Raw genomic sequence first — 21,087 nt, 5'->3', positions numbered from 1 at the left:
GCTAAGTTTATATTTAAAAGTTTAAAACTTACTGTGCTTAAGAGAACTACCAAGCAGAATTAGACCTCCAAACGTTAATTATTTTAAAAACTAATTATCTGGTCTTATTTATGCAACTCTTGCTTATGGTCAGAAGGTTAACTGCTGTTTCTGCTTCTGTAAATAAAAGCTTGTTTTTGTTTACTGGAGATAACCAGGATATCTGCAAGACATGTATGTGCAAAATAGAATGTAACCTTGTGCTTGTAGGATGTATGTTTTCACATAAACAGAATATACCTTTCTGTTCCTAGCTAATGTGGCTGGGCATTGCATTTGGGATTCTCTAGTCCCTGTTATGGTCCTGGTGTCTGTATTGTCAAAATTGCCTCTTTTGTTCAATATATTCACAGTCACAGGTGAATCTCTGAATGACCTCATGACTCATATGAATGATCAATAACATGTTCTTTTCTTCAAGCTGCGTTTTTAGCATATTTGTCAAGTATTAAATAGCTGAAGCTATGTAGGCTCATATTTGTATCTTCCACTGTTTCATTGGTCTACACATCTGCTTTTCTTGCAGGGGGTGGGGGTGACTGGCAATCTTTGACTGCCTTTTTTCTTTCTTTCTTTCTTTCTTTCTTTCTTTCTTTCTTTCTTTCTTTCTTTCTTTCTTTCTTTCTTAATTTCTTTCTTTTTGTTTTTTTGGATTTGTTTTTTGTTGTTGTTGTTGTTGTTTTCTCGAGACAGGGTTTCTCTGTATAGCCCTGGCTGTCCTGGAACTCACTCTGTAGACCAGGCTGGCCTGGAACTCAGAAATCTGCCTGCCTCTGCCTCCCAGAGTGCCAGATTACAGGCGTGCGCCACCACCGCCTGGCAACTGCCTGTTTTCTTAGCGGGGAAGGGGTTTGCGAAGACAACCAAGCTGCGGCCTAATCCCAGTGCCTTCGGCTGCCGGCATCCGCTCACTGAGTCCCTAGCGCCTGCTGGGTCGGTGATCAAGTCTCACCTGCGGCTTGGGGTAACACAGAAAAACAAATATCACTGGAGTCCCCAAGAATTAAGTCTTTGTGGCATCGGACAACCAGTCGTATTGCACGGTTCAGAGGTTACAGGGGAAGCGCCACCTATTATACAGACATGCGGCAGGGGACAGGGCAAATCTTGCTCAGGGCTTCCGGATGGAACCTGCTGCAAGTGCTCCGGGAGTTGGCTTCTGGAAAGTAACTTCTAGAAATGACCAGGCACCCAGGGCATTCTGGAAAGCAGTTAAATTTCTGGTTTTCACAGTTATCTTTATACCGGGGCCTCTTTCTTGCCCTCTGAGAAGCATCTTTTTCTGGACCAAAGGAGAGTGATGTGTTGGTCACTGGCCAGGCTGGAGGGTCTCAGGAGGGTCAAGAGGACACCCCTAGAGGAAGTCAATCGCAGACCAATAATAGTTCAACGGTCTAGAAAGGCAGGTTCCTTGGGATGGATTCCTTTCCCTCCTTTTCTCTGATTAAATACAAAAGCCAACACAGATGAAGATAAGGAAATATGACAAAGAAAGTGGTGTCGTCCCAGCAGGGCGCCTTGTTGGCCTGATCCTCCTGCTTTTTGAGAAGGACTTCCCTCCAGGCACACAGTCAGTCGCAGCTCTTTCTCTAGCTATTCTCCTTAGTGTGCCTGGTAGAGGGTGTCAAAGTCAAACATAGTGGAAGGTCACCAGGAGAAACCCGAGAGCCACCGTGAGCTCGAGGGGTGTAGGGAGGAGGGCAGGGAGGAGTGAGATCGGACGGGGGTGTCTTATACCCCAGGTCCACGCACTGGTCCTGGTCGCTGAGCAAACCTCGGTCATACCTCCGACAGGGGATAGTACGACTGCCCAAGATCAGATAAGCTTCGGAGATGTGCGTGAAGCGCCTGGTGGCCTCAATGCTTCTGGGACTGAGATCGGGATGGTAGAGGAAGCTCTGCTGGTAGGTAATAGGCTGCTTTGATCTGCGCCTGCGTGGCCATGGAGGGGATGCCCAGCACATAGAGGGTGGTACTGGAGGTAAGTCCTCACTCGCGAGCATAAGACCGTGGCCAAACTTTGAGGACCTGCCACAATCTCCCTGGTGGTGACAGGGGCCACCCAGGCAGCACGCGGCCACCATGTTGTCTACACATCTGCTTTTATGCCAGTACTATACTGTTTTTATTACTATGGATATGTAATTAATTAACTAATTTATTTATTTCGGGGAGATGGTGTCTCTATATAGCCTAGTTGCCCTGGAACACGCTATGTAGACCAGCTGGTCTCAAACGTACTTAGTCCCATCTCTGTCTGCTGAACGAAAGTGCTGGGATTAAAGATGTGTGCCACCTTTCCATCTTCCATACTACATCTCGAATTCTGGAATGGTGATGGTAATCCCACTAGCATTTTGGATTTTTTCCCTCAAGGGTTGATTTGCTTATCTGATGTTCTTTGTAGTTCCAAGTGATTTTTATGATGTTCTTTCTATTTCTGTGACTGCAACAAACCTGCAAATAGCTTTTGGTAGAATGGTCATTTTTCACACCATTAATTCTACCAGTCCATGAGCATGGAATAGCTTCCCATTTTCTGGTGTCTTTCTCAGCCTCTTTGACCTGGACCAGTAGGTTCTTTTTCAGTGACATGTTCATAAGAGAAAGGACCAGGGAATAAGAAACAAAAAAGAAGATAAGGAAGCTTGACAGCAGGAGATCTTGCACAAACTGGTGGCTCTCACAAGCAAGTTTATTGAGAAATATAGTAATTATGTGCTGTTCTCAGGGGGAAACTGGGACAGAGTCATCAGAAAGCCATCACACAATCAGAAGAGGACAGAAGGTAGCTAAGCAAACAATGGCACACAAAAGAAACACAGGATATCTCAAGTGTATCATAGACAGAGCTCCCAGTGATCTTAGCACTGATGACTTCAGATTCTTCTGGGGGAAAAGTCAGGTTCCCAGAAACCTTAACTCCTTCAATACCTGAGCTGCAGCTGAAAGGTTAGAAAATACAGCCTAACTCTCTAATGACCCCAAGAAGTCAGAAGTTTAAAATGCTATTTCACTCCAAAAAAGCTCTAACTCCAGCCTTCTAAGGAGCCCCAAACACTTCATATTCCCGAGCCCACTTTTTGTGCTCTTTGTTAGAAACTAAGTAAAAGGTCACATTCCAGAGCCCACCCTTTGTTAAGGGCTAGGCAAAAAGGCCTTGAATAGGTTATCCTGGCCCCGTAAGGTAACTGGAAATGAGCTAATTATCTGCTTATCTTGCTTCTGTAAACTGCTTACACCATTACCCCCACCCAGGAGTTCACGCAGCTATAGACCTCCAAGAAAATAGGATACTAATTGGTCCACAGAGTGTGGGATCTGATAATTTAAACCGATTGGACTAAAAACTATGGAGTGGTACAAATCGATTGGCTTGCACTATGCGGGCTCTCAATGCTAAGGAATAATAGGTTTGTGAATTGAGGGCTTTGTTGTAAACTTATAAAAGCTGCCCCAATTTGGAACTCAGGGTTCCACAGTCCTCTACCCCTGTGTGGTGTATGACTGTGGACCCCAGAGCTCTGGAATAAAAATCCTCTTGCTTATTGCATCGAGACCATTTCTCTCGAGTGATATGGGTGTCACCTTCCGAGGCATGGGACGTTGGGGCGCCCTTGTTTTTCAGGTCTACACAGCCTTGTCTGGACCTTGGAAAGTCTGCTCCTGGTAAGGACACAGAATTGCTGTTCTCTTTGTCCTTTCGTCGTGGCCTCTGAGAAATCCTTCTGTCTGCCTGGTTTCCAAGACTTGTTATTTAGAAACTTGAAGTTTTAAGTGTAGAAGTATTCCATTTCCTTAATTAGGTTTAATACTTGTCTTAGAATTTCCATTGTTGTCAAGAGACACCATGACCAAGTCAGGTCTTATAAAGGACAACATTTAATTGGGCCTGGCTTACAGTTCCAGAGGTTCAGTGCATTATCATCATGGCAGGAAGCATGGCAGTATCCAGGCAGGCATGGTGCTGGAAAAGGAGCTGATCCACATCTGAAGGCTGCCAAGAGGAGACTCTATCTTCCACACTGGACAGAGCTTGAATATAGGACCTCAAAACCTACCTCCACATGCTTCCTCCAACAAGGCCACACCTTCTCCAATAAAGTCACACATCCTAATAGTGCCACTTGCCATGGGTCAAGTATATTCAAACCACTACAGTCCTCACTATTTTTTTCTTGAGGCTATTGTGAATAGGAACGTGTGCATTTCTTAGTGTGTTTGTTGTTGGGGTATAGAATATTTTTGTTTGTTTCTTTTTTATTTTTCATAAGTTGTTTTTGCGTTCTGCCACTTTTATAACAATGTTGATCATTTTGTGAGGCCAAGATGGGAATGATATGCCTTGCAGGTTAAAGGTTCTGTTTGTAGAAATAAAAACAGTTAAAAAAAAAAGTTCCTGTGCGTCCTATGTAAGGTCTTACAAGTTAAGGTATTTATTTATAATTAAGAAGTTCCTGTTTTTGTTAAATCCTAGTTAAAGAGTAAGTCCCATCTGGGTTGTGGTGGTCCGTGCCTTTAATCCCAACCCTTGGGACACAAAGGCAAGTAGTTCTCTGTGGAGAGCTCTTGGGGCTGCTTCCAGAAATTTGGTAAGAATATAATATTGGGCTAAGACAAGAAAGCAGGCTCAGGATGAATACAGCTGAGGAACGTGTTCTTTGTATCTTGATGAGTCTTGCTTGTTAAGACCCTGAATACAGTAATCTTGGGACTTTTGTTTATTCTTTCTTGGTCTTTAACTACTTTGTTTATGCCTTTGGACTGACCATATTCTTTATAATGTACCTAGAATGAACAAATTTAATTCATCCTCAGCACTGACTGGAGTCATGTTATAATGTTGTCTAATTGTCTTTTTCTTTTCAGGCCTTAACCACCTCCCTTGAGACCCTGTTTGGATGACTGAGCTGGTTTGGTCAGATGGTGCCTTAACACTGGAGCTCAAGTATGAGGGATATAGTGAAGGATACTGAAGAAAAGGATGTGCATGCAAAGGAAAATTTGGGCCAGTGGGGAATAAACCCTGTAAAATGGGACAAGGCAATGGTAGAATGCTTTTTGTATATTTAGAGTTATGCTAAAATCTAATGGAGCAAGGATAATTCTCATCCTGGACCCTGACTAGAGATAGTTCAGACTCTGGACTTGACAGCGAGAGTGAGTGAGGGAGAGAGAGAAAGAGAGAGAGAGAGAGAGAGAGAGAGAGAGAGAGAGAGAGAGAGATTTTTAAAAGCAGTTCTCTCCCCTGTGTAGGATGCTTTGGTAAAAGAGAAGGAAAATAAATTAAGCTGTTTCAGAGCTCTTCTACTGACAGGAGCAGGTTATATTACATCCTACTCCCTCTCTGCCTCCTACTGGAAGAAAGTTTATTTATGGCTCTAGGTCCCTTGGGTAGGATATCTGGGTCCCTTTGGTGGCATATCTACTTCTCTTCCCTCTCTCTCTATATTGTCTGTCCTTGGCGCACCAATCTGTCCCTATCTGTCAGTTTACATCTGTGTTTTCATTTTATTGCTTGATTTGTGCTCTGTGTTTCATGTTGAGAAGAAAAAAATGGATAAAACTTTATCTGCTGGTCATTCACTCCTCGATTTAGTTTTAACTCATTAAAAAAACAAACAAACAACAAAAAAACAAACCAAAAAAACCGGGAGTCCCTGCACTGGTAACCTGTAGCTAGGAGTCTAGCACAGGTGGAGAAGACCTGCCGGGGACTGATTGACTGTAGAAGCAACACTTAAAAGGGGGCCAACAGCTTCTAGGCTTCTCTGGATAAGAAGCTGATGTCTCTTAGAAAAATCTCTGTGACTGTTGTTTATTAGGTTCAGCAGGTGACACGGTGTGTCTCCCTTGAAATTACAGTTAGAAAAAAAGTAAGAAAATTTTGTTTAGTCTAAATAAGTAAATGTGCGTAGCCACTTCATTTTTGATTCTGACTGGTCTTAGATGAATAAGTATGCTCTACATGTCTTGGTTATATATTATTGACTTATAAGTTATTGGGTATGGTTAAGAATTTGTAACATTGGTGACAGAAAGTTAGCTTAAAACTGGCAACTCAGGGTTGGAGTTATTCTAGACAACAGCACATGGTTTGAGCCAATCTAGGGAAACAGGTCTCTAAAGACATCTCTAAATTGGGATGATTAATTCTTGTCCTAGAAACCAGACTTATGACATATAGGGTTTAAAACAATGTCTCTTTAATGAGGTATTAAAAGCTGCATCATCATGCATTCATAAATAAGAACTGGCAGACAAACTTTTTAGTGGGAAAGCAATGAACTTGGTATTGATTTTAGAGAGAATAGATTGTTTACACTGTTAAAAATTGGTTTTGCCTTCCAAAATTATGGTTATGTTCTGATACTGCAAAAGAAACTTTTAACAATTATAGTGAAGTATATATAAAGCTAATGGAACATTGAGAATTTACAATTGAATCACAAGCTCAAGATTTTAATTCTTCATGCAACTCACTTATATATGTAAGTATGAAAAATTAGGCAAGTATAAACTATTTCAAGATTTATGAAAGATTGATGAAACTATGGGACTTATGGGGCATTACAATCTGGCTTACCTACTCCAGGTGCCATTTTAAAAACTATGTATAAAATTATTATAGATTTAAAAGATTGTTTTTATACTATTCCTTTACATCCTGATGATTATAAAAGGTTTACATTTAGTGTGCCTGACTGTAATTAAAAAAAAAAAAAAAAAAAAAAAAAAAAAAAAAAACCCGTGAAGTAATTTCATTGGAAAGTTTTGCCTCAAGGAATGGCCAATAGCCCTACATTATGTCAAAAATTTGTTGCTGCTTCAATACAAGAGGTTAGAACGTTGAATCCTTCTGTATATATTATTCATTATATGGATGGTATTTTATTAGCTGGCCCCTCTGAAGGGGTTTTACTACAAGTCTTTGCTCTTATACAACAAGCTTTAAAATAATGTGTATTAGTTGTTGCTCCAGAAAAATTTAAATTTTCAATATTTGGGGCATCACTTATATCCTAAACATTTTGTGGCACAGAAAATTCAAATAAGAAAAGATAACTTATTTACGTTAAATGATTTTCAAAAGCTGATGGAGAACTTAAGTCTCTGTTTGATATTCTCAAAGGAGGTGCAAATCCTAATCCCCTGAACAATTAACTGATGAGGGAATAGCTTTGCAGAAAGTAGAGGAAGCTATTAGTCAACAACAGATACATTATATAGACTATGATCTATATAATCATATATAATACTGGCTGTTTGCATTCTTGCTAATTCTCATGCACTCACAGAAGTTCTTTGGCATAAGGGACCATTAATGTGAATTTATCTCTCTTCATCTCCAAAGAAAGTCTTAACACCCTATTATGAAGCTGTTGCTATGTTAATACTACAGAATTGCAGGTTAGAATCATGAAAGTATTTTGGGAAAGAACCTGATGAAATATTTATGCCTTACTCAAAACAGCATTAAATTGGTTATTGCAGAATACTGATATTTGGCCTATTGCATGTACAAACTTTTCAGGCAAAATTGATCATCAGTATTCAAAAGACAAGTTGTTACAATTTGCTTCTATGCATGCTGTGTATTTCCTGTAAATTTACACATGCGGCCCATAGAGAATTCACTTATTATATTTACAGACAGCTCATCTAATGGGAAAGCAGCACATGTAATTGGATAGCATGCTTATTCTCTTGAGTTTCACCCTGCTGCTTCAGCAGAAATAATTTAAATATGTGCTGTAGCCGCTATTTTTGAAATGTTGATAGCTTATGGTTTACAATTTCTTGAGAAATTATTTCTTTTTTAGATATGGCTAATTCTCAAATTTTGCAATTATTTATGCAAATATAATTTAATTCAAGAGAACATAGTGTTCCTTTTTTTGTTTTGTTTTTTTGTTTTTTGTTTTCTTGGGTTTTTTTGAACATACTGTTCCTTAATTTATAGGACATTTAAGAGCTCATACTGGATTGCCTGGACCCCATAGTGAGGGCAATGGCACAGCAGATTTGTACACCAGGCAGATTATAGGCCTTACACAGGAACAATTAACCAAACAATCCCCTTCTTTACATCATCAAAATAGTAATAGCTTGAGACAATAATCTGGTCTTTCTAGAGAATGTGCACTTCAAATTGTAAACACTTGTCCTGAATGTACTCAATTTCTTATTGCACTGTATAATGGTGTTAGTCCTCAAGGACTCATACATAATCAATTATGGTAAATGGATGGTACTAATATTTCTGATTTTGGAAAATTAAAATACACACATGTGACTATTGACAACTTCTTAGGCTTTCTGGTTGCAACTGCTTTAGCAGGAGAAGCATCTAAAAATGTAACTAGTCATCGCTTACACTGTTGCTATATTCTGGGTGTTTCAAATCACATTAAGACAGATAATAGAACTAGCTATTGCATTCAAGCATCTGAGATGTTTTGTAGACAACTTGATATTACCCATATTACCAGGATTCCTTGTATTGAAGGGCAAGACATTGTGGAACTTCAAAACAATATCTTCATAAAATAAAAAAAAATGGGAATTTATATCCCTGTACACAACCGAATTACTTGAATTATACTCTTTTTATTTAAACATTTTAAAATTTGGATGACAAGGAACTTCCTGCTGAGTGTCTATGGCATCCTTATGTCTACATGAAATGTAAAGATCCACTTACTGGTATCTGGAATGGTCCCAGTCGGGTATTAATATGGGGAGAGGGCATACTTGTGGGTTTTTTTTTGCAGGATGCTGCAGGAGCATGGTGGCTTCCAGAGTGGTGAGACATGCTGAAAGTGGGACAAAGAATGATGCTGATTGTGAGCTTGCTGAGTGCCCTGACAAGGGTGACAGGAAGCTGTATTGGACATAAGTTCCTGACCCACCTTTGCTTGACTATATTCCAGACAGGTCAAACTGCCTTGCCTCAAGCTTTTAGATCCTGTAGGATAGAGAACATGTGTTGGACCGTAAAAGACAGTCTGTGTTTTGGTTGAGCTAGGTTTGAACCCCGGCGACCCAGTGGATTTAATCCATGAGGGACAGAAGACTGTTTACCCATGCTCCCAGACACCAGGCTTACTCCACAAGGCCTTCAACTCCATAATTCTGTGGCCATCAGTCACATAGGGCCAGTCCCCAAACCCCTGGTATTCTGGCTGAACTCCACCCCCACAGTTACCTGGCTACAGCCAGGTTTGTCCTGCCCTACAGTTACCTGGCATTATCCAGCCAGGTAGCCCAGCCCACTATAAGAGGGATGCTTGGCCCCTCCTTACTCTCTTGTCCTCTGTCTTGTCCTTTTCTCTTGCCCTTTTCTCTTCTCTTCTCTTCTCTTCTCTTCTCTTCTCTTCTCTTCTCTTCTCTTCTCTTCTCTTTTATCGTTTCTTCTCTTTGCCTCCCCCTCTCTTCCCTTCCCTTCCCTTCCCTTCCCTTCCCTTCCCTTCCCTTCCCTTCTTTCCTCTTCTCTCTCCCTTTCTCTTATCTTTTTCTTTATTCTCTTCCCCTTCTTTCCACGTGGTCATGACAGGCTTTTACCTCTCTATCTCCCCTCTCTCACTTTATTTCTCTACAATAAAGCTTGAAAATCATGGGCTGTTTCTTCTTATCTAAACCTGCCATGTTAGAGTAATGGAACAGGCCTCTCAGAGTCTCCAGCCAACAGACCGAACCGAGGACTCCCCTGCCCATCTGGGCTTCCTCCACAGGTACATGGGCCTGTAAAAGAACAGGCACAGCAGGAGACTGTGGAAACTGCCTTAAAAAATTTAATCAATCAGAAAAGTTGTTATAATGACCCATTTCTTTCTTTCTTTCTTTCTTTCTTTCTTTCTTTCTTTCTTTCTTTCTTTCTTTCTTTCTTTCTTTCTTTCTGTCTGTCTGTCTGTCTGTCTTTCTTTCTTTCTTTCTTTCTTTCTTTTTTTTTTGTTTTTTTGGATTTGGTTTTTTCAAGACAGGGTTTCTCTGTATAGCTCTGGCTGTCCTGGAACTTACTCTGTAGACCAGGCTGGCTTCGAACTCAGAAATCCACCTTCCTCTGCCTCCCAGAGTGCTGGGATTACAGGCCTGCGCCACCACTGCCCAGCCATTTCTTTCTTTTAATGTGACCAGTTATTCTGACTCAGTCATGGACTGATCTGGAAATCAATCAAACATTGGGCCAAAGGAGATGCCAATAGGTTTTTGGCAATCAGAAACAGGACATTTCCAATACCATATCTAGAAGCTAGCTACAGCTGTCTATGAAGTTTCGTTGTCAATAGACAAAATTGGGACAGGATCTGGATTTTGAACAAATGTTAGTGCATGTGTTAAGGCTCCTATTCTCTTATTAATTGGTCATGTTAAAATTACTTTTGTTGCCCGGCGGCGATGGCGGTGCATGACTGTAATCCCAGCACTCTGGGAGGCAGAGGCAGGCAGATTTCTGAGTTTTGAGGCCAGCCTGGTCTACAGAGTGAGTTCCAGGACAGCCAGGACTATACAGAGAAACCCTGACTCAAAAAAAAACCAAAAAGCCAAAAAAAATTTTTTTGTTTCTTCTACTGTATTTGATGTAAATTGTATTTATTGTACACTTTCTAATTAGTGTTAGCATATTGAAATCTGGCATGTCTGTTATGGTGGTCTATCAACCAGCTTTTGTTTTATTGCCTGAAAATGACAGGACCTTGGTATTCTGAAAAATGCTTGCAGATAATGGGAATAAAGGAGTCAGGCATTAAGCAGAAACAAGAGGGTAGTGAGCTTGATTATATCTGGTATAGCAGCTTTGATTAGATTAATAACTAGCACCACTGCTTTTGCAATTCTTTGACACAAGAAGGTGAGACAGCCACTTTTGTCAATAATTTGGCAAAAAAGGTACAATTTTCTGAGTATTAAAGAGGATTTAGATAGGGATTTGGAACAATGAATTGATACTCTTTATGATACTATTCAATTTCTTGGACAGGAGGTTCAGAGTTTAAGAGTAAGAAGCGATCTTGAGTGTCACAAAAAATACGAATGGATTTGTGTCACTTCTAAAATTAGACAATCACTGTAATTGGAAGAAAGTTTAAAGACACTTGTAGGGTATTTAGCATAATTCTAACACCTCTTTTGCTGAGAGCCAAAGGGTATATCTTAGCATATTTGACTCCATGTTTGATTCACTTATGAAAATAAGTTAGAAAATAAGTTTCTATTTCTCACAGATTGAACTGTTTTTCAGTAATCAGCTGACCTTCTTTTGTAGTTAGGCAGTTAGTTTGAAAGTAGATGGCTGCCCTGATAATACATCCTGCTTGGCAGAATTCTCTGTTTCACCATAGGAATTTCTACCCCCAAACAGTTTAGAGTTTCCTCCTCGTTTACTGCTTATAAGCCAGAAAAAAGTTTCTTTCGAGCTTGATCAGATAACCTGTCTTGCTCTCACTCTTTGTGTCTCTTGTTTCCTTCATTCGTCGGTTCTCTTCTCAGGTTCATGCTGAAGACCCCATTGGCTGGGGCACTCTCTGGATGTTTTAACTTTGCATAACGAGAATATGAATTTAAAGAGTGCTGCTGTGCTGGGTTTTAATACTGCAAATATTGCTGATAATATTATTCAAGTCTTAAGGTCTGTTTTTCCATCTTGGTCAAGCTTCAAGAATGGCTAATAAGCTTGATCATACTAGGCCTTCTTGTCTTGGGAATAATTTTATTCCTGCCCATCGTGATAAAACTTGCCTTTAACAACATCAACAATTTGGTGACCAAAATACATGGCTTGAAGCTAAGAATGGATCCCTGTACAGAGTCATTAATTTAACAGGCTGGCAGTCAAAGATAGGTAAGATTCTGCACATATCCTAATCAACCTAAGACAGAAATGCATTGCTTTTGACAATGCATATCTCATGATAGGTAAGTAAGGTATTTTTGTCAGAATGATCAAAGACATGCTCAGTCTTGTTTATGACATAAAAAAAAAAAGAGGGAGATGTATGGAGTTCATAGGGATGCTTCTAGAAATGTGGCAAGAATTTGACATTGGGCTGCTAAGACAAGAAATTAGACTCAAGATGAATACCGCTGAGGAATATGTTCTTTGTATCTTGATGGGTCTTATTAAGACCCTAATACATGATTACTGTATTTAGTGTCTTAATAAGACCCATTAAGATACAAAGTTTATCCTTTGTTTATCCTTCTTTTGTTCCTTAACTACTTTGTTTATGCTTTAGGACTGACCATGTTCTTTGTATGTACTTAGAATAATATAAAAGCCATCTAGAAAAAAATAACCCCCCTTCAGCCTCAGCACTAGCTGGAGTCATGTTATAATGTTGTCTAATTGTATTTTTCCTTCAATCCCCACTCTCTCCATTGAGAACCTGTTTGGCTGACTGAGCTGGCTTGGTCAGATTTCTATGAGTTCAAGGCCGGCCTGGAGAAAACCTGTCTTGAAACCTCCCTCACTTCTCCCAAAAGAATAAGTCCCTGTTTTTCCTGTGTTAAGTCCTTGCAAGTTAAGTTTTATATTAGTAGTTAAGAATAAGTTTATGGCTGGGGCAGTGGTGGCACACGTCTGTAATCCCAGCACTTTGGGAGGCAGAGGCAGGAGATTTCTGAGTTTGAGACTAGCCTGGTCTACAGAGTGAGTTCCAACACAGCCAGGGCTATACAGAGAAACTCTGTCTCAAAAAAACCAACCAAACAAACAAACAAACAAAAAAGAATAAGTTTATGTTTCATAGATCTGTTGTAAACTGCTTGCAACTCTGTGGTGGTTTGAAGAAAATGGCCACCATAGGCCAGTAGGAAGTGACACTATTAGGACATGTAGCCTTCTTGGAGGAAGAATGTCACTGGAGGTGGTCTTTGAGGTTTCAGAACTCAAGCCAGACTCAGTGGATCACTCTTTTCTTCCTGCTGCATTTGGATCCAGGTGTAGAATTCTGAGCTACGTCTCCAGCACTATATCTTCCTGCATGCTGCCATGCTTTTTGCTATAGCAAAAATAGACTAAATCTATATGCCAGCCTCAGTTAAATGCTTTCCTTTATAGTAATTACTGTGGTCAAGGTATCTTTTCACAGCAATAAAACCCTAAGACCAACTCGTTCACATAATTCATATAACCTTACCTTGCTCTTTCCCTTTCATTGTACCTTTCTACCAATGTGTAACAACCAACTTGTCCCTATGAACACCTTTCCTTTCCCATAAAAGGACTTCAAGAGTTCATCAGGGGCTGCTCTCTCAAATCTTGACTTAGGGTTAGACAGCAGCTGGCCAGTCCCAGATGCACCCCCAATACATCTTGCTTTAATTATGCAACCATTGATTTGGTTTTGTTCTTCATGATTTTTGTTGTGTACAAGATTCACCCACAAACCACACAAACACCAGTCTCAGTCAGACAGGGATGGTTTATTGAATGCACACCCTGAGAGTAATCAATCAGGTCAGGGCTGTAGCCCAGAATTCAGGGGCTGATGCCAGCCCAGTATACAGAGGAAGTTCTAGGGAAAGTCAGGGCTTCTCAGAGAAACCCTGTCTCAAAAAACCAGATAGATAGATAGATAGATAGATAGATAGATAGATAGATAGATGATCAATAGATGATAGATAGATGATAGATAGATGATAGATAGATAGATAGACTATTCCCTCACCAAATTTTGAATCATTGGTACTGTTGTAATGCTTCCCTGTTGGTTTCTGATTTGATTAGTTTAGGTCTTCTGTTTCTTTCAGATATTGGGGCCAACGTCTCCTGAAAGAACCACCCTTTCCTTTCATTGATTGTTTCTTCTTTTCTTTGTTTCTATTTCATCAATATCTTTTCTGAGTTTTATTATTGTTTGCTATCTACTAGATTTGCCTTTTTATTCTTTGTTTTCCAAACACTTGGGTTGCATCAAGTCATTTCTTTCTAATTATTTAATGTAGGCATTTAACATTTACCCACAAATTTCTCATAGGGTTTTTTAAATGCATTCCAAATTATTTTCTTTTCTTTTCTCTTCCTTCCTTCCTTCCTTCCTTCCTTCCTTCCTTCCTTCCTTCCTTCCTTCCTTCCTTCCTTCCTTTTTTTATGGTTTTCTTTTGAGATAGGGTCTTTACATGGCTGGTCTTCAACGACAATTTTAAAAGTCCAAAGTTCAAAGTCTCTTGTGAGATTCTTCCAGTCACTTAACCATAATTCCCAAAGCAAGACAGGGTTTGTTGACTGCAACAAACTTCTTTATCCTGGGCTGGTCCTATTCCCTTTTAGCAGTTTTCCTTCCTGACAGCGCCCGCGGTGCCACAGTCTGAGTATCAGGCGTAGGCCTCGGGGATTAACAGAAAACACAGACTTGGGTCATTCTGGTGAGGAGAATGCCAAAACTTTACTGAGGAACTAGCAATATATACTAGAGGCCAGGAAAAACAGCAGGAAAAAACAATCATAGCCATAGGTCAGGCACCTGGGAAGTCCCTACCACACCGGGCAGGAAAACAGGAATCAAGCTAAGCCGCAGGATGTTCCGCTCTCAGGAAACCTGTGCAAACAGCTCAGCTGGGGGCGTTGAGCTAAGCTCACCGATGCCCAACACATTAGCAGATAGCCCATGGCTCTGGCATCTCCAGGTGCCATCGTGGGGGTCTCCCAAGCAACTTCAACTTTACACCTTCTTGTCCCACTGTTTCTTGTTAATCACTGCTAATGTCTTAGCTCCAGCTAACCAGCATCAGTTGTCCTAGTAGTTTCCTTCTCCTCTTGATTCTAAAACCACATGGCCTCAAAGCTGTCAAGTTCTGGTGCTGGAACATGGCCCCCTGTACTATTTTATTATCATTCCAATTCCTTCACTGTTTAAACCTGACTAGCCTGGAGCTTGCTCTGTAGATTGACCTTGGACTCAGGCCTTTATGGCTCTGTTTCCTGAATGCTGGTATTAAAGCTGTGTGTCACCACATCTGGACTTTACCTTTCTTCCCTTGACACTTGCTCTGTTCCAGGTTGGCCTTGAACTCAGAAACCTGCTTCCCTCTATCTTCTGGGATTAAACACTTGTATTACAATATCTGAACCTAAGCTTTTCATAGCCTTTATTCCTCGTGATCTGGATTATATGCCTGTGTATTCCATTTCTGGATTGCCTTTCATTCCAGATTGAAAATACAAATGAAAGCAATAACCAAATAATAACAATGTGTAGGTATAGCTATTCCTTGTTCAATAGCAAATGTATGAACAATAAGCTTAGTTGGGTGGGAGCCTGCCCCAAGGTCTCCACCTCCTTTATCTCTTTACCTCCTTGAATATAATATTTAGCTCCTTTTTACTTCTTGGTTCTCTTTTGATACTTAAAACATACATTTTGTATTTTTTCTTTCTAAGTTTTCTACTTTTCATTAAAACTCTCTTCATAAGAGTAAACTTCAGTAACTGTACAACAAAATTTATATCTGACTGTTTTGAGACTTCCTTTGCCAAAGTAATTAATCTAAATCTTTTCACCTTAGCCATAGTCAGACTCTTTGGACAATGGCAAAAAGCAGCCATATTCTTTACCAAAATATCACAAAAATAGTTGTAGGCCGCATACTAAAAGCATGGAGGCCAGGCAGTGGTGGTGCATGCCTTTAATCCCAACACTTGAAAGGCAAAGAAAGGTGCATTTCTGAGTTTGAGGCCAGCCTGGTCTACAGAGTGAGTTCCAGGAAAGCCAGGGTTTCACAGAGAAAAACCCTGTCTCAAAATAACAACAACAACAACAACAACAAAACCAAAAAAAAAACCCAAACAAAACAAAAAAGCCTGGAGGCTTCCCTCTTATTCCCTTGTGTGTCTTGTCTGGATAGGGAGGTGCATTCTGTTTTACTTTCAGTTCACGTGGTATCTACAAATAAAGACTGACCATCCAAGAGACAGAACCAAGGACTGGCACCTCCCCACATGGCCTTCCTCTACTGGAGATGCTGCAGGGCATACAGCTGTGGCATAACGAACCACAGAATTCCCCCACTAAGCACAAGGGTAAGTCTAACACACGCTTTCCTCGATTCTCCATTTCTTGTTAGTTAACCCTTGATTCTTGTCTCACCATGGGTAGCCTCCCCTCCCACAACAAGGAGCCCTTAAATGAGTTCCTCTTTGACCCCAGGGGCATGCAAATCAAGTCGTTGGATCTGGAAACCTGTGTTGAGGCAGCAGTTCTAGCCCCATGGATCTCTCCTGAGAATGCTGGACCTGTTTCGCGAACCCCAAAGGCCAAGGAGATGATTCTGATACAATCACACTAGGGTCTTTATTCAAGCTCGAGCTTGGGCCACACCATTGTCACTGACTCAGCTGGACAGGAGGGTGAGGCCCTGAGCAAAGGCAAGCACACAAGCAAGGGGGTTTCCAGCTTGGCACATATCTGATGGGGCCCCGGGTGGGGGGGGTTAGGGAGTTTGTTGCCTTTTAAAATGATTGTCTGGTGCTGGGAACTAATCCATAAACTTTTATAAGTAAATATCTTTAGATACAACTGTAGCTTCTGCTTTCTTCCTGGTTGGTGGTTGTTAGGGAGTGACCTGGAGACTACTGCTAGGTGCAAACTTGTTAGAGCCTGGAGGCTACTGTTGGGTGCAGGCTAGTTGGTTAACTTGAGTTCAACCTTAGTTCAGGTTCACTGAGATGAAGCCTGAGCCCAAGATGGAGTTGGTCTGGTCCCTTATTCCCCCCTTTCTCTATTAACTAGAAGTCCCAATCATGGGGCTTCCTAGAGCTTGTAGTCTTCATTGTCTAAGTTTTGGAGGATTGATCGTGACTCCTAATGACCATAAGCTGAATAGTCTCAAGTCTTTCTTTTATGAACTGGACAAATCTGTTTAGAATGCAGGGACCAAAAGTGAGTGGCAGAAGCAAAATGAGCAGAGGGCCCAGTAGGGTGGATATCAGGGTGGTTGCCATGGGGAACTGTTGAACCATGATTCAAGCTGACCTTGTACCTGTTCTCTTTCTCTTCCTTTTCACTAGGCCCTCCCTAACTTTGGCCATTGAGTCTCTGACTTCCCCTGACATAGAAACAGTATTCTTCTTTGAGGGCTGCACATAGTCCTCCTTGTTGATCTAGGCCCCTTCTGTCTTGATGTAGTACTTCTTCCAGGGAGCCTAAACAATCTTTTCTTTTTTTTTTCTCAACATATTTACATATTTTTATTATTTGAGAATTTCGTACAATGCATCCCGATCATACTGGCTTCCTATTCCTCCCAGGTTTACACTCTCACCCTCATACTGCAACCCTCAAACCCTACCAAGTCTAATTTGTGTTGCACATATATTCACTGGTGCATGGCTAAACTCCCAGTAGCCGGGCCCTTAAAGAAAACTGAGCTGTCCCTCTTGCCCCTGCCAGAAGCTGTTAACTGTGAAGAGCTGCACCTCAGAATCTCCATCCCAGTCTATAAGGACTCTTTTCAGTAGCTCCCTTTCTATATGGTTTCTTTTTTTTTGAATTAGATATATACTTTATTTACATTGCAGATGTTGTCCCCTTTCCTGCCCCCCCTGTCGAAAATCCCATAACCCACCTCCTCTCCCCCTGTTCCCCAATCAACCCACTTCCGAATCCCTGTTCTGGAATCCCCTACACTGCAGCATCGAGCCTTCCCAGGACCTCTCCTCCCCTTTGGTGTCTAACAAGGTCATCCTCTGCTGCCTATGCATCTGGAGCCATGGGTAACTCCATGTGTACTCTTTGGTCAATTGTTTGTCCCTGGGAGCTCTGGGGGTACAGGGTGGCTCAGCTTGTTGCTCCTCCTATGGCGCTGCAAACCCCTTCAGCTCCTTGGGTCCTTTCTCTAGCTCTTCAATTGGGGACCCTGTGCTTGGTTCAATGGTTGGCTGAGAGTGTCCACCTCTGTATTTGTCATGCACTAGCAGAGCCTCCCAGGTGACAGCTATACCAGGCTCTTATCAGCAAGTACTTGTTGGCATTCACAATACTGTCTGGGTTTTGTAGCTAACTGTATATGGGATGGATCCCTAGGTGGGGCAGGCTCTGGACAGTCTTTCCCTCAGACTCTGCTCCACATTTTATCTCTGTATCTCCTTCTATGGGTAGTTTGTTCCCCCTTCTAATAAGGACCAGAGTATCCATATTTTGTTCTTCCTTCTCCTTGGGCATCATTTGATCTGTGAATTGTATCTTGGGTATTTCAAGCTTCTGGGCTAATATCCACTTATCAGTGAGTGCATACCATGTGTGTTCTTTTGTGATTGGGTTACCTCACTCTGGGTGATATTTTCCAGTTCCACCCATTTGCCTAAGAATTTCATGAATTCATTGTTTTTAATAGCTAAGTAGTATTCCATTGTGTAAATATGCCACATTTTCTGTATCCATTCCTCCATTGAGGGACCCAGATGGGTTATTTCCAGCTTCTGGCTATTATAAATAAGGCTTCTATGAGCATAGTGGAGCATGTGTCCTTATTACATGCTGGAAAATCCTCCTGGTATATGCCCAGGAGTGGTATATACCAGGAGTGGTATATAGCAGGATCCTATTATGCCAAATTTTCTGAGGATCTGCCAAACTGATTTCCAGAGTGGTTGTACCAGCTTGCAATTCCACCAGCAGTGGAGGAGTGTTCTTTCTCCACATCCTCACCAGCACCTGCTGCCTCCTAATTTTAGCCATTCTGACTGGTGTGAGGTGAAATCTCAAGGTTGTTTTGATTTGCATGAGCCTAAATAATCTTGAAGGTGGGAGATCGCTTTTTCTAATCTTTCTGCATCGGGAGATGAGCTGTGCACAAATAGTCTGGGACCAGGTTAGGCACTGATCTTGAACCCTGGTGACCTAGTAGGCAGGGCTTCTCCCTACATGGATGGAAGGAGGTTGCTCACACCCCCTAGGTTCCCTAGTCCCTGTCATAGTTACAGCCCCCATATCCCCCTACAGGAGAAGTGTGTGGTTATCAGTCACATAGGAGCAGCACTAAGCCTTCCCTCATGTAAATAAGGTTTCACCAAGCTCTCTGTGCAAGCCAATGAGAAGTACCTGCTGTCAAACCCCGAATCACCCCAAAACTGTATATAAATCCTATCTAGGGAATTAAAGGTGTGCGAGAACTACTCCGTTGTCTGAGAGTTCCTGTCATAAGAGCTTCCCATAGGAGGGAAGAGGTCTGGTCTCCTGAAACACTACCAGCAGCTCTGCTGCAATCCTCCCTGGATTTTGTCGGCCCACCAGACCTGACTCAGTGCTTGGCGATGCAGGTAACCAAGACAATAGCACAGCAAAGACTGAGGCAGAAGCGACTTCTCTGCCTTCTCACCTCCTCTCCCCTCTGCCAGAACTCTTGAACCCAGCAGGGCCTCTGCCCCACAGGCCCACATTTCTGTATCAGTGTGTATGGTCCAACTTAGACCATCATAATGTTTGTTTTGCAATGCCAGGGAGGTTATCCTGGTTTCAGTGTCAGCTATATCTAATCCCATGGGAACAGCTAGTGTCAGGGCTGAGATCACATCTCTCTTGACTCTAGCGGGGGCCAAGTTTGATGCTCCATACAGGAAGTATAGGACTTGGTCGTCAATGTGGTAGATGATCCTAGGCAATAGCTGAACAAGTACACAGAATTCTTTACCTTTTAAGTTTGATTACAGACGTGGCCATTGATCTCAGGAACTGTCCTTACAGAAGTGCCCTGAAATATATTAATTGTAAGGTTAGCTTGACCCCTCTTTGCTGCCACCTGCATTCATTAGGGTCCTCAGTCTCAGTGAAGTTCCCAATTAGGGCTGTCTTCAGAACAGGGCAGCATTATCTCATAACAAAACCAGCATGACTCAGTTAATTCAGACCTGGAGGCATTGGTGACCTGAAAGGACTGGACCATCATACTTCAGAGGGGCCAGGGTTGTCATCAAACTGTTCCCATAGTGTCCCTGGGGCTTGGGTAGGGAGCCCTGAGGTTGAGTTGGCAATGGGGGAGGTGGTGTTAGTATAGGGTAAGGGCCTAGAGCTATATGGGGCACTTGGATGTATAATGAGATCATAAACAATCCTCCAGAGTCTTTTCCAGGCCTTTTTTTCCCCCGTGTATGTGTGTGTGTGTGTGTGTGTATATGTGTATGTGTGCATGTGTGTATGTGTGTGTGTAGTGGATCCATGCTGCAATCACGTCCATCTTTAGTGTGCTAGGTGTGGTCAGGATGATGGCAGTCAGGTGTGGTCAGGATGATGGCCGTCTCAGCTATCTTTAAGTTGGCATCTAATCCTGACATGTGCACGCCTGATCAGGTTTCTCAGCTTTTGGATACCCATGTGGGAGGAACGATGAATCTTTTTCAGCATGCAAGACACCAAATCAAGCCTGTTATTTTCCATAGAGATTAGATTTTTTCCTTTCTGATGTTGGGGGGCAATGGATGGGGGGCCCTTTAATGCTTGTAGAAGGGTGACAATCATGTCTTTGTTTGTCTTTGTTTTCGATAGTCTATCCTTCAGCTGTCAAAAGGCCCCTCTCTCTATAGATGGCCTTGTGGACATGTACTGTGGTAAATGCATATAGACTGTCTGTGTATATGTTCAGTCTCTTGCCTCTTCATAGTTCTAGGGCCTTTGTTAAGGCCATTAATTCAGCCTTCGATGCTGATGTCCCTGTGGCGAGGCTTTAGCCCACACAGTTTCAGTCTCTGATGCCATGGCTGCTTATGTGTCTGTGTCCTTCTTAGATGACACTGCTGCCATAGGTGAAACATGTCACCTCAGCATTCATCAAGGGGGTATTCTGAAGGTCTGGTCTGGTCCTGTAGATGTGGGCTAAAACATCAGAGCAGTCATGCAGTGGTCTGTCAAGTTCTGCGTCAGATAGGAGGGTAGTGAGGCTCAAGGTAGCTGGAACCTTAAAGATTATCCTAGAAGGATTTAAGAGGAGGGACTGGTAATGAGTCATTCTGGTATTGGTAACTGGGTGTGGTGCTGTTTGAGTACCCCTTTGATAGCATGAGGCTTTGGCCTAGTGACAGTTTGTTGGTATCCTTAACCTGGAGGGCCATGACAG

General features: G+C 41.9%; 1 pseudogene; it reads right to left on the bottom strand.

Annotated features, from left to right (window-relative positions):
* Nucleotides 1-1,483: 1,483 nt before the first annotated feature.
* Nucleotides 1,484-21,087, bottom strand: part of LOC127694510 (dnaJ homolog subfamily C member 30, mitochondrial-like) — an 85,909-nt pseudogene continuing 66,305 nt past the window's right edge.

The sequence above is a fragment of the Apodemus sylvaticus genome, chromosome 10, assembly GCF_947179515.1.
Source record: "Apodemus sylvaticus chromosome 10, mApoSyl1.1, whole genome shotgun sequence".
Classification (NCBI taxonomy): domain Eukaryota; kingdom Metazoa; phylum Chordata; class Mammalia; order Rodentia; family Muridae; genus Apodemus; species Apodemus sylvaticus.
This window is presented reverse-complemented; position numbering and strand designations above follow the sequence as displayed.